The 15,126-nt window shown below is 39.6% G+C and overlaps 1 pseudogene; it reads left to right on the top strand.

The window, feature by feature from the left end:
* The first annotated feature begins 9,763 nt into the window (after window positions 1-9,763).
* On the top strand, window positions 9,764-12,122 carry LOC100410187 (metallothionein-1G pseudogene; annotated as a pseudogene).
* Window positions 12,123-15,126: the final 3,004 nt, after the last annotated feature.

The following is a 15,126-nucleotide window of genomic DNA, read 5'->3' as shown; positions in this document are numbered from 1 at the left end:
TGAAGAGGGGATTAGATTTTGTCTGTGGAACTCCAGAGAACAGATTAATGAATGAGAGGAAGTAAAAAAGAAATAAATGTTAGTTTAATGTAACTTTTTGACCCAGCAATTCAGTATTGGAACTGGCTGTTTCACAAAGTAGTGAACTCCTTCTTACTGGAAGTATTCAGCCTGTCACGTCCAAGTTCTGACCTCTAAAACCACATGTGACAGTTCTACAGGTGTTCAAAAATAGTGGTTCTGTTCTCCCAAATCTTTTTTTCTCTAGGTTAAACATCCTACTTTCTTCAAGCGTTCCTTATTTGATGTGGCATTTCAGTAACTATTCAGTGCTATTGTCCTTCTGGGCTTTCCACAATTTGTCTATTTCTCATGTATTTATTTAAAAAATGTATTGAGTCGGGTCACCAGGATTACTAAATATGAAAAAAGAAAATTATCGAGTGACTTCCATGGTTCAGACACCATTTTAGGATGTGGGAATAGAATCTCTCTTAGAACCTACGGTTTACTGTGAGGGACAGACCCTAAACAAGTAATTTTTTTTAATGTCAGAGATAATACATAGAAAATAGGCAGGAAAAAATGTGGCACATATACACCATGGAATACTATGTAGCCATGAAAAAGGATGAGTTCATGTCCTTAGCAGGAAACCATTAATCCTCAGCAAACTAACACAAGAACAGAAAACCAAACGCATGTTCTCACTCATAAGTGGGAGTTGAACAATGAGAACACATGGACACAGGGAGGGTAACAGCACACACTGGGGCCTGTTGAGGGGTGGAGGGCTAGGGGAGGGACAGGATTAGGAGAAATACCTAATGTAGATTACAGGTTGATGGGTGCAGCAAACCACCATGGCACATGTATACCTATGTAACAAACCTGCATGTTCTGCACATGTATCCCAGAATTTAAAGTATAATTAAAAAAAAAAAGAAAATAGGTAGAAAAATAAGGGAGGTCAAAGGGAGAATAAGTGCCAGGAGTTAGTGAGTTGCTGCTTTAGACAGTGTCATCAGGGCAGGCCTCTGTCGTAAGATGACAGTTGAACAGAGAGCTGAAGGAAGTGCAAGAGTGGCCGTGGGAAGAACAATGAAATTTAGATAGAACAAGTGCAAAAGCCCTGAGGAGTAAGCTTGGCTGATTTGATGAGCAGGGAGGCTGGTTTCTCTGAAGACGTACAGGCAAAGAGAAGAGAAAGAGCAGGAGGCAAATAATGGAGGGCCTAAGAAGCCAATTCTATGTACTTTGCCATTTGTTCTGAGTGAGATGGAAAGCCATTGGAGGCTTTTACTGACATGATTTGACCTGCATTTAAAGAGCATCACTACGGCTACCTTGGGGGAAACAAAGCTTAAAGGACAAAGCAACAATCAGGGGGCTCTGAGGATACTCGTACATTCCTGTTAGGAGCTAGTCTAATAACTTGGGTGAAAAATGATGGTGGCGTGGACCAGAGTGTTAGCAGTAGAGACGGTGAAAGTAGTCGGATGTTGGACGCATTGTGAAAATAGAGCTGGTAGCATTTGTTGACAGACTGGGTGTGGATATAAGAGAAAGATGAATTTTAAAATGACTCTAAGAAATTCAGCTAGAAGTGGTGGCTCATGCCTGTAATCCCACCAGTTTGGAAGGCTGAGGCAGGCAGATCACCTGAGGTCAGGAGTTCGAGACCAGTCTGCCTAACATGGTGAAACGCTGTTTCTACTAAAAATACAAAAAGCTAGATGGGCGCGGTGGTGCGCACCTGTAACCCCAGCTACTTGGGGAGCTGAGCCTGAAGAATCGCTTGAACCTGGGAGGTGGAGGTTGCAGTGAGCCAAGATTGCATCATTGCACTCCAGCTTGGGCAACGAGAGCAAAACTCTGTCTCAAAAAGAAAAAAAAAAAAAAGAAATTCAAATTAAAGACACAATGTGATACCACTATTTACCCATCAGAATAGCTAAAAAGAAAAAGACAAACAATGAAGGAAAGAAAAGATAGTATTGGCAAGGATATAGGCCAATTAGAACTTTCCTACATTGCTGTTGGTAAGGTAAATTGAAACAACCACAACCACTGTTTGGAAAACTGCAGTATTTACTAAAGCAGTTAGAACATCTGCCTCCTAGGCCTATGCCTAACAGAAATGTTTACCTATATTACTGAAAGACATATACAAGATTAGTCAGAGCTGTAAGAATTAAAGAAAGGAGAGAAACAATGAAGGGCAGCTTGATAGTCAACAGGGACAGGTTTATTTTGAATAAACCTGAGAGGGGCAGCCGGCTGAGTTAGGTTAGAGCCACTCTCTTACAGACTGAGAGTTTTTGTTTGTTCGTTTGTTTGCTTGAGATGGAGTCTCGCTCTGTTGCCAGGCTGGAGTGCAGTGGTGCAATCTTGGCTCGCTGTAGCCTCCGCCTTCTGGGTTCAAATGATTCTCTTGCCTCAGCCTCCTGAGTAGCTGGGACTTCAGGTGCCCGCCACCACACCCAGCTAATTTTTGTATTTTTAGGAGAGATGGGTTTCACCATGTTGGTCAGGATGGTCTTAGTCTCTTGACTTCGTGATCCACCCACCTTGACCTCCCAAAGTCCTGGGATCCCCTGTCCGGCCTGCCCTGTTTCTTAATCTGGATGCTGACTATATAAATATGCTCACTTGATGAACATTCATTGAGTTGCACATTTATAATTTGAGCACTTTCCTGTATCAGTGTTATGCCTCAGTAAAGTTTACATCACAAAGGAATGACTCAGAGCTTTTGAACTGTGCAACTGGAGGCTCTAACTGCCATTTATTGAAATGGGGAAGCTATAGGAGAAGCAGGGTTTGATGGGAAATGCATTCGTTGTGTGCGTATCACATCTGATATTTATTAGACATCCAAGTCGAAATGCTGATAGAATGCAGTTGTTATACAAGTCTGCAGTTGAGGGAAAAGTCCAGGCTGAAGACCTCAATCTGAGAACTCACAGCTGGATGGGGTCACCTAAGGAATAGTGTGGACACAGACAACATTCAAGTACTAAACCCTGAGGATGCCCCAACATTTAAAGGCTGGAAATTGAAGAGAAACCAGTAAAGAAAACTGAGTAGCCAGTGAGGTATGATGAGAGCCGAGAGAGTAGAATCGCAGAAGCCAGGTGAAAAAAGTTTTATAAGGAGAAAGTAACCACAATAATAGATACCGTGGATGGGTGGCATAAGGTAAGGGCTGAGAATTGGTTATTATGGAGGTTCTTAGCGACCTTGATAATAGCAGCTTTGGTGCTGTGGGAGGGACAAAAGCCTAATCAGAATGAGCTCAAGAAATAAAGACACTAATTTGAAACAGTGACTATAAATAAGTCTTTTGAGGAGTTTGGTTTGTTTTATAGAAAAGCAGAGAAATAAGATATTAAAAAGCATATTAAGTAAGGATATTAAGAAGCGTTGGGTTAAGTAGCTAAGGAGGACGATGGGACCAAGAAAAGTTTTTCCTCTTAATAAGGTAGATAATATAGCATGTCTGCACACTCATAGGGATAATCAATAGGGAGGGAAAACTTGATGACTCAGGAGAAAGAGAGGGCAGTGGCTGATGTCCTGGAGCAGAACATAAAAGAGGATAGACTGCAAGGCACAAATGGAGAGACTGACTTAGCTAGGAGCACGGACAGTTCCTCTAGAAAGGAAAAAGCTGGAGAAAGGGATCCCTTAAATCTGTGCATGACCCAAGAGAAATCCCAGGCTCACTACCAAGTTGCACATGTGCTTGGTAAAAAGAAAGGTTTGTAATTACTTTGGTGGTAACTCAACTGTAATAAAAATCACCATCTGACTGTCAGACTAACCCCAGAGTGGCACGGGGTGGATTCAAACAGTGTAGCAAAGACTCTGAAAATGAACTGACACCGCAACGACCACCCATAGCAGGTGAGACAGAACTTGTAGCCTGAACCTAATTCAGTTAATTGCCTGCTAAAATAAAATAATCACCATCCGGATAATTTAAACAGGACTCAGAGTCCCACAATACAACAGTCAAGATGGCGAAGACACAATCCAAAAATACTTAACATAACAAGAACCAAGAAACTGATAAATGTTTAAGGGCAAAGAAAACATATAGGTGTTAATCCCCAAATTGCTTAGATGTCGGAATTATCCGACAAAAACTTTAAAGAAACTATTATAACCATCCTCCATGAGGTAAAAGTTAAATATCCTTGAAATAAATAGAAAGGTAGAAGTTCTTAGCAGAGAAATAGAAATTTTGAAAAAGAACCAAAGAGAAATTCTATGAAGTAAAAATATTTGCTGCAGGGGTTCAGTAGTAGGATGGAGATAACAGATGGATGAATGAGTGAATCCAAAGATAGATCAATAGAAATTATTCAATATGAAGATCACAGAGGAAAAAAAAGAGATTTTAAAAATGAACAGTACAAAAAAAAAATGAACAGTTCACAGACATAACATCCTGAATGCACCTAATCTTGGCTGATTTTTGAAGCTAGGCAGGGTCAAGCCTGGTTAGGATTTGGATGGGAGACCACCTGGGAATACTGGGTACTGTAGGCTGTCAATATTTTTTTAAATGATTAGACACCTACTATGTACTGATAAAATTTTTTAATAAAAAATTTTTAAAAGTAAACAAGAGAACAAATAAGAATAAAGAACATGATGTTGGCCAGGAGTGGTAGCTCACACTTGTAATCCCAGTACTTTGGGAGGCCAAGGTGGCAGATCACCTGAAGTCATGAGTTTGAGACCAGACCGACCAACATGAAAGCCCATCTCTACTAAAAACACAAAATTAGCTGGATGTGGTGGCACTTGCCTATAATCCCAGCTACCTGGAAGGTTGAGGCAGGAGAATTGCTTGAACCGGGGAGGCAGAGGTTGCAGTGACCTGAGACTGTGCCACTGCACTCTAGCTAGGGTAACAGAGCAAGACTCTGCCTCAAAAAAAAAAAAAAAAAAGAAACATGACTATGTGTGTGTGTGTGTGTGTGTGTGTGTGTGTATTTTCTTATATATGTGTGCATATATATATGTGCGTATATATATATATTATATATATATAATATATATATTATATATATATACGCACACATATATATAAGAAAGAACATGACTATATATATATATATATATATATATATATTAGAAGTAGTCCAGGTGCAGTGACTCATGCCTGTAAGCCCAGAACTTCGGGAGGCAGAGGTGGGCAGATTGCCTGAGTTCTGAGTTTAGGAGGTCAAGACCAGCCTGGGCAACATGGTAAGGCCCTGTCTCTACTAAAAACACAAAATATTAGCAGGGTATGATAGCATGCACCTGTAGTCCCAGCTACTCAGGAGGCTGAGGCAGGAGAATCACTTGAACCCAGGAGGCAAAGGTTGCAGTGAGCCAGGATTGGGCTGCTGCACTCCAGCCTGGGAAACAGAGCAAGACTGTGTCAAAAAGAGAAAAAAGAAAAATTAATAGAGCCTCAGAAACATATGGAAAAATATCAAAAGGTCTAATATTTGTGTCATTAATACCTCTGAAACAGAGGAGAAAGAGACTGGTATGGAAAAGTATTTGAAGAAATGGTGGCTGAAAACTTCAAGAATTTGGTTAAAGACATAAATTTACAGAGTTGAAAAGCTCAGTGAACCCCAAAAGGGTAAAAGCAATGAAAACCCCACCCACCCTAATGGGTTTGGGTGGGTGGATGTGTGGGTTTTCCTTCTGAAAACCAAAGATTAGAAAAAATTATGTTAAGAGTAGCCAGCAAAAAATGACATGTTACATACGGGGGAACAATAATTCTTATGACTGCAGGTTTCTTATCAGAGACCATGGAAGTCAGAAGACAATGGAATAACACCTTTAAAGTGCTGAAAGAACTGTCAGCTTTAAATTTTCTATCTAGTGAATATTCCCTTTGCAAACAAAAGTGAAATAAAAGATATTCTCAGATAAAGAAAGCCTGAAATGATTTGTCTCCAGGAGACCTGCTCTGAAAGAAATGCTAATAGAAGCTCAAGTGAAATGATACCCAAAAGAAACTTAGAACCACAGAATGAAGGAAGAGCAACAGAATTGGTATATAGCTGGATAAAGACAGGTTATTCTTCTCTCCTACATAAAGTTGTTTATGAGCATTGAAAGAACATACCTCATTTTATTCATTTTATTGTGCTTTGTAGATACTGCGATTTTACAAATTGAAGGTTTGTGGAGCAAGTCTATCAGTGCCATTTTTCCAATAGCATATGTTCACTTCCTGTCTCTTGTGCCACATTTTGGTAATTCTTTTTCAAAATATAAAAAATAAAAATATTTCAAACTTTTTTTTTTCTTTTGTAGAGACAAGGTCTCACTGTGTTGACCAGGCTGGTCTTTAACTCCTGGCCTCAAGCGATCCTCCTACCTTGGCCTCCCAAAGTGCTAGGATTACAGGTGTGAGCCACTGAACCAGACCCAAACTTTTTCATTATTATTATAATATCTGCTGTGGTGATCTGTGATCAGTATTGTAATTGTTTTGGGGTATCACAAATCACACCTATATAAGATGGCAAACCTAGTTGATAAATGAAGTATGGGTCTGACTGCTCCTGATCAGCTATTCCCTCACCTTTTTCCCTCTTCTTGGCCCTCCCTATTCTGTGAGGCACAATGCATTGAAATTGGGCCAATGAATAACCCTACAATGGCTTCCAAATATTCAAGTGAAAGGAAGAACTACACACACACCTCTCACTTTCAATCAAAAGCCATAAATGATTAAGCCTAGTGAGGAATGTATGTCCAAAGACTAGATAGGTCAAGAGCTAGACCTCTTACACCAAACAGCCAAGTCATAAGCACAAAGTAAAAGTTCTCAGATGAAATTAAAAGTGCTACTCCAGTGAACACATGAATGATAAAGAGAAACAGCCTTAATGCTCATATGAAGAAAGTTTTATCAAACCAGCCACATTCCCTTAAGCCAAAACCTAATCTAGAGCAAATCTCTAACTATCTTTAATTCTATGAAGCAGCAAGTTATACAGAAGGTGGCTACACTAAGCAACACATTTTCCATGTAGGCAAAACAGTCTTCTATTGGAAGAAGACACCATACAGGACTTTTATAGCTAGAGAGAAGTCATCGCCTGGCTTCAAAGCTTCAAAGGACAGGCTGACTCTCTTAATAGGGGACAAAGCAGCTGGTGACTTCAAGTTGAAGCCAATGTCTATTTGCCATTCTGAAAATCCTAGGGCCATTAAGAATGATGTGAATCCTCTGCCTATGCTCCATAAATGGAAGAACAAAGCCTGGATGACAGCATATCTGTTTATAGCATGGTTTACTGTATATTTTAAGCCTACTGTTGAGTACTACTGCTCAGGAAAACAGATTTCTTTCAAAATATTACTGCTCACTGATAATGCACCTGGCCACCCAAGAGCCCTGATGGAGATGTACCAGGAGATTAAGGTTCCTTCATGCTAACACGTCGTTCATTCTGCAGTCCATGGATCAAGGAGTAACTTCAACTTTCAAGTCTTATTTAAGAAATACATTTCATAGGCTAGAGCTGCCATAGATAGTGATTTCTCTGGTCAATCTGGGCAAAGTAAATAAAAAACCTTCTGGAAACAATTCACCATTTTAAATGTCATTAAGAACATTTGTGATTCATGGGAGGAGGTTAAAAATATCAACATTAACAGAAATTTGGAAGAAGTTGATTCCAACCCTCATTTGAGAGGTTCAAGTCTTCAGCGGAGGAAGGAATTGCTGATGTCGTGGAAATAACAAGATAACTAGAGTTAAAAGTGAAGCCTACAGATGTGACTGAATTCTGCAATCCCATGATAAGACTTTAATTAATGAGAAGTTGCTTCTTATGGATAAGCAAAGAACATGATTTCTCAAGACAGAATCTACTCCCGGTGAAGATGCTTTAAAAGTTGTTGAAATGGCAACAAAGGATTTAGAATATTACATAAGCTTAGTTGATAAAGAAGCAGCCAGAATTGAGAGAAGTGACTCCAATTTTGAAAGAAGTTCTACTGTAGGTAAAATGCTGTCAAACAGCGTCACATGCTACAGAGAAATATTTTGTGGAAGGAAGAGTCAAGTGATACGCAAACTTTATTGTTGTTTTATTTTAAGAAATTGCCACAGCCACTCCAATCTTCAGCAACTACCACCCTTATCAGTCAGTAATCATCAGCCTTGAAACAAGACCCTCCACCAGGAAAAAGATTATGATTCACTGAAGGCTCAGATGATTGTTAGCATTTTTAAGCAACAAAGTACTTTTTAACTAAATATTTACATTTTAGTCATAATGTCATTGTATAACATTGTCATGCAATGTCTAATGTTATTAGACATAATGTTACTGCACATTTATTAGACCACAATATAGTATCAACATCACTGTTATTTATTTATTTATTTTGAGATGGAGCCTCACTGTTGCCCAAGTTGGAGTACAGTGGCAATCTCAGCCCACTGCAACATCCGCCTCCTAAGTTCCAGCGATTCTCCTGCCTCAGCTGCCCTGTAGCTCGGATTACAAGCACATGCCACCATGCCTGGCTCATTTTTGTATTTTTAGTAGAGATGGTGTTTCACCATGTTGGCCAAGCTGGTCTTGAACTGCTGACCTCAGGTGATCTGCCTGCCTTGGCCTCCCAAAGTGCTATGATTGCAGGTGTGAGCCACCACACCTGGCCTTAAACATAACTTTTATATACATTGGGAAACAAAAAACCTTGTATGATCCACTTTATTGCAATATTCACTTTACTGCAGTGGTCTAGAACTGAACCTGCAGTATCTCCAAGGTATGCCTGTGGTTGTGAGGTGTTTTACTTGAAGTGTTAAAATATTGATTTTAGGCCAGGCGTGGTGGCTCACACCTGTGATCCCAGCACTTTGGGAGGCTAAGGCAGGTAGATCACAAGGTCAGGAGATGGAGAACATCTTGGCCAACATGGTGAAACTCCGTTTCTACTAAAAATACAAAAATTAGTCAGGTGTGGTGGTGCACTCCTGTAGTCCCAGCTACTCCAGAGGCTGAAGCAGGAGACTTGCTTGAACCCAGGAGGCAGAGGTTGCAGTGAGCTGAGATTACACCACTGCACTCCAGCCTGGGTGACAAGAATGAAACCATCTCAAAAAAATAAATTGATTTTAAGGTGACTGTGATAATTAGGTATGTGTGTTATTGTCCCTAGATCAACAACTAAAAAAAAAAAAACCCATGAAAGATGTAAACAACCAATATATTAAATTGGAATATAAAAATATTCAAATAATCCAAAATATAACAGGAAAGGGAAAATTGAGAGGCAAAGAAATGGAAGAGACAAGCAGAAAGATAAACTATAGACCAAAATCCACTCTTATCAATAATTACATTAAATGTAAATGGTCTTTTAAAATGCAAATGGTTTAAACACAGCAATTAAAAGACAAAGATGGCCAGTCGAGTGGGCTTAGCCTGTAATCCCAACACTTTGAGAAACCAAGGTGGGTGGATCACCTGAGGTCAAGAGTTCAAGACCAGCCTGGCCAACATGGTGAAACCCCGTCTCTACTAAATATACAAAAATTAGCCAGGCTAGGTGGCACATGCCTGTATTCCCAGCTACTCGGGAGGCCGAGGCAGGATAATCACTTGAACCCAGGAGGTGGAGGTTGCAGTGCACCGAGATCATACCACTGCACTCCAGCCTGGGCAGCAGAGCAAGATTCCTTCTCAAAAAAAAAAAAAAAAAGACAAAGATTATCAGACTGGAAAAAGAAAAAAAAAAAAAAAAAAAAGGACCCAACTATATGCTATCTGCAAGAAAGTTATTTTATTTTATTTTTAATTCTCAAATGTCCTATAATTTAAGAAAACCTATTTTGAATATAAAGATACAAATGTAGAGAAATTACCTAACGATTAAAAAGGTCAATTCGCCAAGAAAATAAACACCAAAATATAGTATGCAACTAACAAAGATCCAAAATAAATGAAGCCGAAATGGATGGAACTAAAAGGAGATATGGAAAAATCCACAGTCAAAACTGGGAGACTTCAATAACCCCTTTCTCAATAACTGCTAAACAAATGGATGGAAAATCAGCAAGGATGTATAAAACCTGAATAACATTATCAACTGATTTAATCTAATGACATCTATAAAACACTCTACCCAAGAGCAACAAAATAATATTCTTTTCAAGTGCCCACAGATAGATCATATTCTGAATCATAAAATAAACTTTAACAATTTTTAATAAATTAAAACCACACAAAGCATATTCTCTGGCTATACGAAAATTAAACAAGAAATCAATAATAGAAAACTCTATTAAAAATACAAAAATTAGTCAGGCATAGTGGTGGGTGCCTGTAATTCCAGCTACTCAGGAGGCTGAGGCAGGAGAATTGCTTGAACCCAGGAGGCGGAGGTTGCAGTGAGCCGAGATCGTACCACTGCACGATGGGTGCAGTCTGGGTGACAGAACAAGACTCTGTCTTAAAAAGGAAAAAGAAAAAGAAAAAGAAAACTCCCAATTTGGAAATTGTTAATATACTTCTAAATAACCCATGGGTCAGAGAGAAAATCTTAAAGGAAATCAGAAAATATTTGAACTGACGGAAAATGTATAGTTTTACCTCCTACAACAGAAAAAAGAAAGACCTCAAATCATACTCAAAGCTTCTACCTTAAGAAACCAGAAAAAGAACAAATTAAACCTAAATCAAGCAAAAGAAAAAAATATAGAAAAACAGAATTCAATGAAATTGAAAGCAAAAAAAAAAAAATAGAGAAAAATCAATAAAACCAAAAGCTTTGAAAAGATGTATAAATTGATAAACTTTTTGACAGACTTACCAAGGGGAAAAAAGAGAGAAGATATAAATTACTAACATAAGGAATGAAAGAGGGGATGTCACTTCAGACCCTCCAGGTATTAAAGGATAATAAGAGAATATTACAAACAACTCTGTGCTCATAAATTTGACAACTTACATGAAAATGAACCAATTTCTTGAAAGACACAAATTACCAAAATTCAGTCAATAAGAAATAGAGAAGAGAAATAGTCCTGGATGTACTAAAGAAAATGGAATCCATAGTTTAAAACCTTCCAAGGTAGAGAAGAAAACTCCAGGCCCGGGTGGTTTCTGTTCTTTTCCTCCCTTTCTTCCTTCCTTCCTATTTTTCTTCCTTCTTTCCTTCCTTCCCCTTTTCTTTCCTTTCCTCCTTTCCTTTCTTCCTTTCCTTTCCTTTCCTTTCCTTTCCTTTCCTTTCCTTTCCTTTCCTTTTCTTTCCTCCGTTCCTTGCTCTCTCTCTTTCTTTTTTCCTTTCTTTCTGGCAGAGACTCACTCCTGCTATTCAGGCTGGAGAATAGCGGTGCAATCACGGCTCACTGCAGCCAAGACTTCCACACCCAGCTAATGTTTTGTATTTTTAGTAGAGATGGGGTTTCACCATGTTGCTCAGGCTGGTTTCAAACTCCTGGCCCAAGCAATCCACCTGCCTTAGCTTCCCTCTGGGATTACAGGTATGAGCCACCGGGCCTGGCCCCCAGATGGTCTCACTGGAAAATTCCACCAAACATTAAAGAAAGAAATAGTACCAATTCCACATAAACTCTTACAGAAAATCAAAAAAATTTTAACTCATTTTATGAGGCCAGCCTGGTCTTGATGCCAAAATTTGAAAAAGATAACAAGAAAACTGTAACAATACTTGACCATGCCTTCCCTGTGCCTCACAGTCTCAACTTCTCACTTGGGATCTCCAGCCTCATCGCGGCTCAAAATGGACCCTAACTGCTCCTGCGCCGCTGGTGACTCTTGCAGGTGCGCCAGCTGCTGCATCTTCTGCAACTGCAAAGAGTTCAAATGCACCTCCTGCAAGAAGAGCTGCTGCTCTTGCTGCCCTGTGGGCTGTGCCAAGTGTGCCCAGGGCTGCGCCTGCACAGGGGCATCGGAGAAGTGTAGCTGCTGTGTCTGATGTGGGAACAGCTCTGCTCCCAGACGTAAACAGACCAACTGTGCAAACTTGAATTTTTTTTTAATACAACCCTGAGCCATTAAAAAGGCAACATAACAAAATACCTCAGTCTAGAAAAAAAAGCAGTAACAATACTTCCCACAAACATATACCCCAAAACTTCAACAAACTAAAAACTATTAGCAAATGGAATCCAGAAATATATCGTTTCTTAAAATAAGACTTCACTATTAAGTGGAGTTAATCCCAGGTAATTTAATGCTGGGGTAACATTCAAAAATAGCCAGGCACGGTGGCTCATGCCTGTAATCCCAGCACTTGGGGAGGCTAAGGTGGATGGATCACCTGAGGTCAGGAGTTTGAGACCAGCCTGGCCAACATGGTGAAACCCTGTCTCTACTAAAAATACAAAAATTAGCCAGGTATGGTGGTATGCGCTGGTAGTCCCAGCTACTTGGGAGGCTGAGGCAGGAGAATTGCTTAAACCCGGGAGGTGGAGGTTGCGGTGGGCCGAGATCACACCACTGAGCTCCAGCTTGGAGTACAGAGCAAGACTTCATCTCAAAATAATAATAATAATAATAATAATAATAATAATAATAAATGAGCATAATTCACCATATTGGCAGACTAAGGAAGAAAAACCACATGATAATCCTAATTGAAGAAAATGCATTAACAAAATTTAACACCCATTCATGATGGACATCTCTCAGCAAACTAGAGAAGGAAACTTCCTTAATCTAACAAAATAGTATCTACAAAATGAACATCATACTTAATGGTGAAAAACTGAATATTTTCTCCCTAAGATTGGGAACATGGCGAAGATGTCCACTCTTAACCCTTCTATTCAATATCATCCAAAAAGTTCTAACCAGTGCAAAAAGGCAGGAGAAAAGAAAAAACAAAGAAAACCATATGGATTGGAAATAGAGAAATAAAAGTATCCCTGTTAGTAGCCAACATGATTGTTTATGTAGAAAATCCTGTTAAATCACAGGACACAAAGTCATAGTATAGGAGAAAAAAACTGTTTCTATATACCAGGAATGAACAATTGGAAAACAAAACTAAACATCATTTATAGTAGCTCCAAAATAATGAAATACTTTAAGGATAAATCTAGCAAAATATATGCAGAATCTTTACACTGAAAACTACAAAACACTGATGAAAGAAATTGAGGAAGACCTAAATAAATGGAGAGCTATAACACGTTTACTGACCGGAAGGCTCAATTTTGTTAAGATGTCAGCTCTCGCCGGGTTGATATAAAGATTCACACAATCCCGATAAAAATTCTAGCAGGATTTTTTTTTTTTGGTAGATATTAACAAGTTGATTCTAAAATTTACACAGAAAGGCAAAGGAATTGGAAAGCTAAAACAATCTTGGAAAAGTAGAACAATGTTGGAGAACTCACACTATCTGACTTCAAGACATATTATACTGATACACTAATAAAGAACTACAGTCTTGGCAAAAGGATAGACACATAGATTAATAGAATAGAGTCCAGAAATAGAGTGACACCAAAATGCCCAATTGATTTTTCTACAAAGATCCAAAGGCAATTCAATGGAAAAAGGTTGTCTTTTTTAAGAAATGATGCTGGCCGGACACAGTGGCTCACACCTGTAATCCCAGCACTTTAGGAGGCCAAAGCAGGCAGATCACAAGGTCACGAGTTTGAGACCAGTCTGGCCAACATGGTGAAACCCCATCTCTACTAAAAATACAAAAATTAGTTGGGTGTGGTGGTGGGTGCCTGTAATCCCAGCTACTCAGGAGGCTGAGGCAGGAGAATCACTTGAACCTGGGAGGCAGAGGTTGCAGTGAGCCAAGATCATGCTACTGCACTCCAACCTGGGTGACAGAGCAAGACTCAGTCTCAAAAAATAAAAATAAATAAATAAAATAAATGGTGCTGGATGGGCCAGGCATGGTGGGTCATGTCTGTAATACCAGCACTTTGGGAGGCCAAGGTGGGCGGATCACCTGAGGTCAGTAGGTTCAAGACCAGCCTGGCCAAATTGGTGAAACTCCATCTCTACTAAAAATACAAAAATTAGCCTGACATGGTGGCACAATCCCAGCTACTCTGGAGGCTGAGGCAGGAGAATTGCTTGAACCTAGGAGGCAGAGGTTGCAGTGAGCTGAGGTGGTACCACTGCACTCCAGCCTGGACAGGTGATAGAGCGAGACTCTGTCTCAAAAAAAAAAAGATGCTGGAACAACGGGACTTTCATAGGCAAAAATGGAAACCTTGACCTATACCACATACCTTGTATTTAACAAATTTAGTTGAAGTGGATCATAGACCTAAATATAAACTCATGAAACTTTTAGAAAAAAGCATAAAAGAAAAACTTTTGTCACTTTGGGTTAGGCAGAGTTCTTAGATGCAACATTAAAGCACAGTTTATAAAAGGAAAATTGAATAAATTAGATTTCATCAAAACTAAATTTTTTTGTCAAAAGGCATTGACAAGCAATAACCTTGGAGAAAATATTTGCAAATTACATTTCTTTCTGTTTTGTTTTTTTGAGATGGGGATTTGCTCTTGTCACCCAGGCTGGATTGCAATGGTGCGATCTCGGCTCACTGCAACTTCCTCCTCCCAGGTTCAAGTGTCTCCTGCCTCAGCCTCCCCAGTAGCTGATATTACAGGTATCCACCACCCAGCCTGGCTAATTTTTGTGTTTTTAGTAGAGATGGAGTTTCACCGTGTTGACCAGGCTGGTCTTAAACTCCTGACCTCAAGTGATCCCTCCCAAATTTGGCCTCCCAAAGTGCTGGGATTACAAGTGTGAGCCACTTCAACCTTGGCCTCCCAAAGTGCTGGATTACAGGTGTGAGCCACTGCACCCAGTCGCAAATCACATTTCTAACAAAGGACTTGAATACACAATTTATTTTTTAATATGTTTTCTAATTTTTATTTTGTTTTATTTGTGGTAGAGACAGACTCTTGCTATGTTGCCCAGGCTGGAGTGCAGAGGTACGATCTTGGCTCACTGCAACCTCTGCCTCCCAGGTTCAAGCGATTCTCTGGCCTCAGCCTCCTGAGTAGCTGGGACTACAGGAGCACATCACCATGCCTGGCTGATTTTTGTATTTTTAGTAGAGATGGG

The sequence above is a fragment of the Callithrix jacchus genome, chromosome 5 (assembly GCF_049354715.1).
Source record: "Callithrix jacchus isolate 240 chromosome 5, calJac240_pri, whole genome shotgun sequence".
Classification (NCBI taxonomy): domain Eukaryota; kingdom Metazoa; phylum Chordata; class Mammalia; order Primates; family Cebidae; genus Callithrix; species Callithrix jacchus.
The sequence above is the reverse complement of the archived record's forward strand: the minus strand, read 5'-3'. Positions and strand labels throughout refer to the sequence as shown.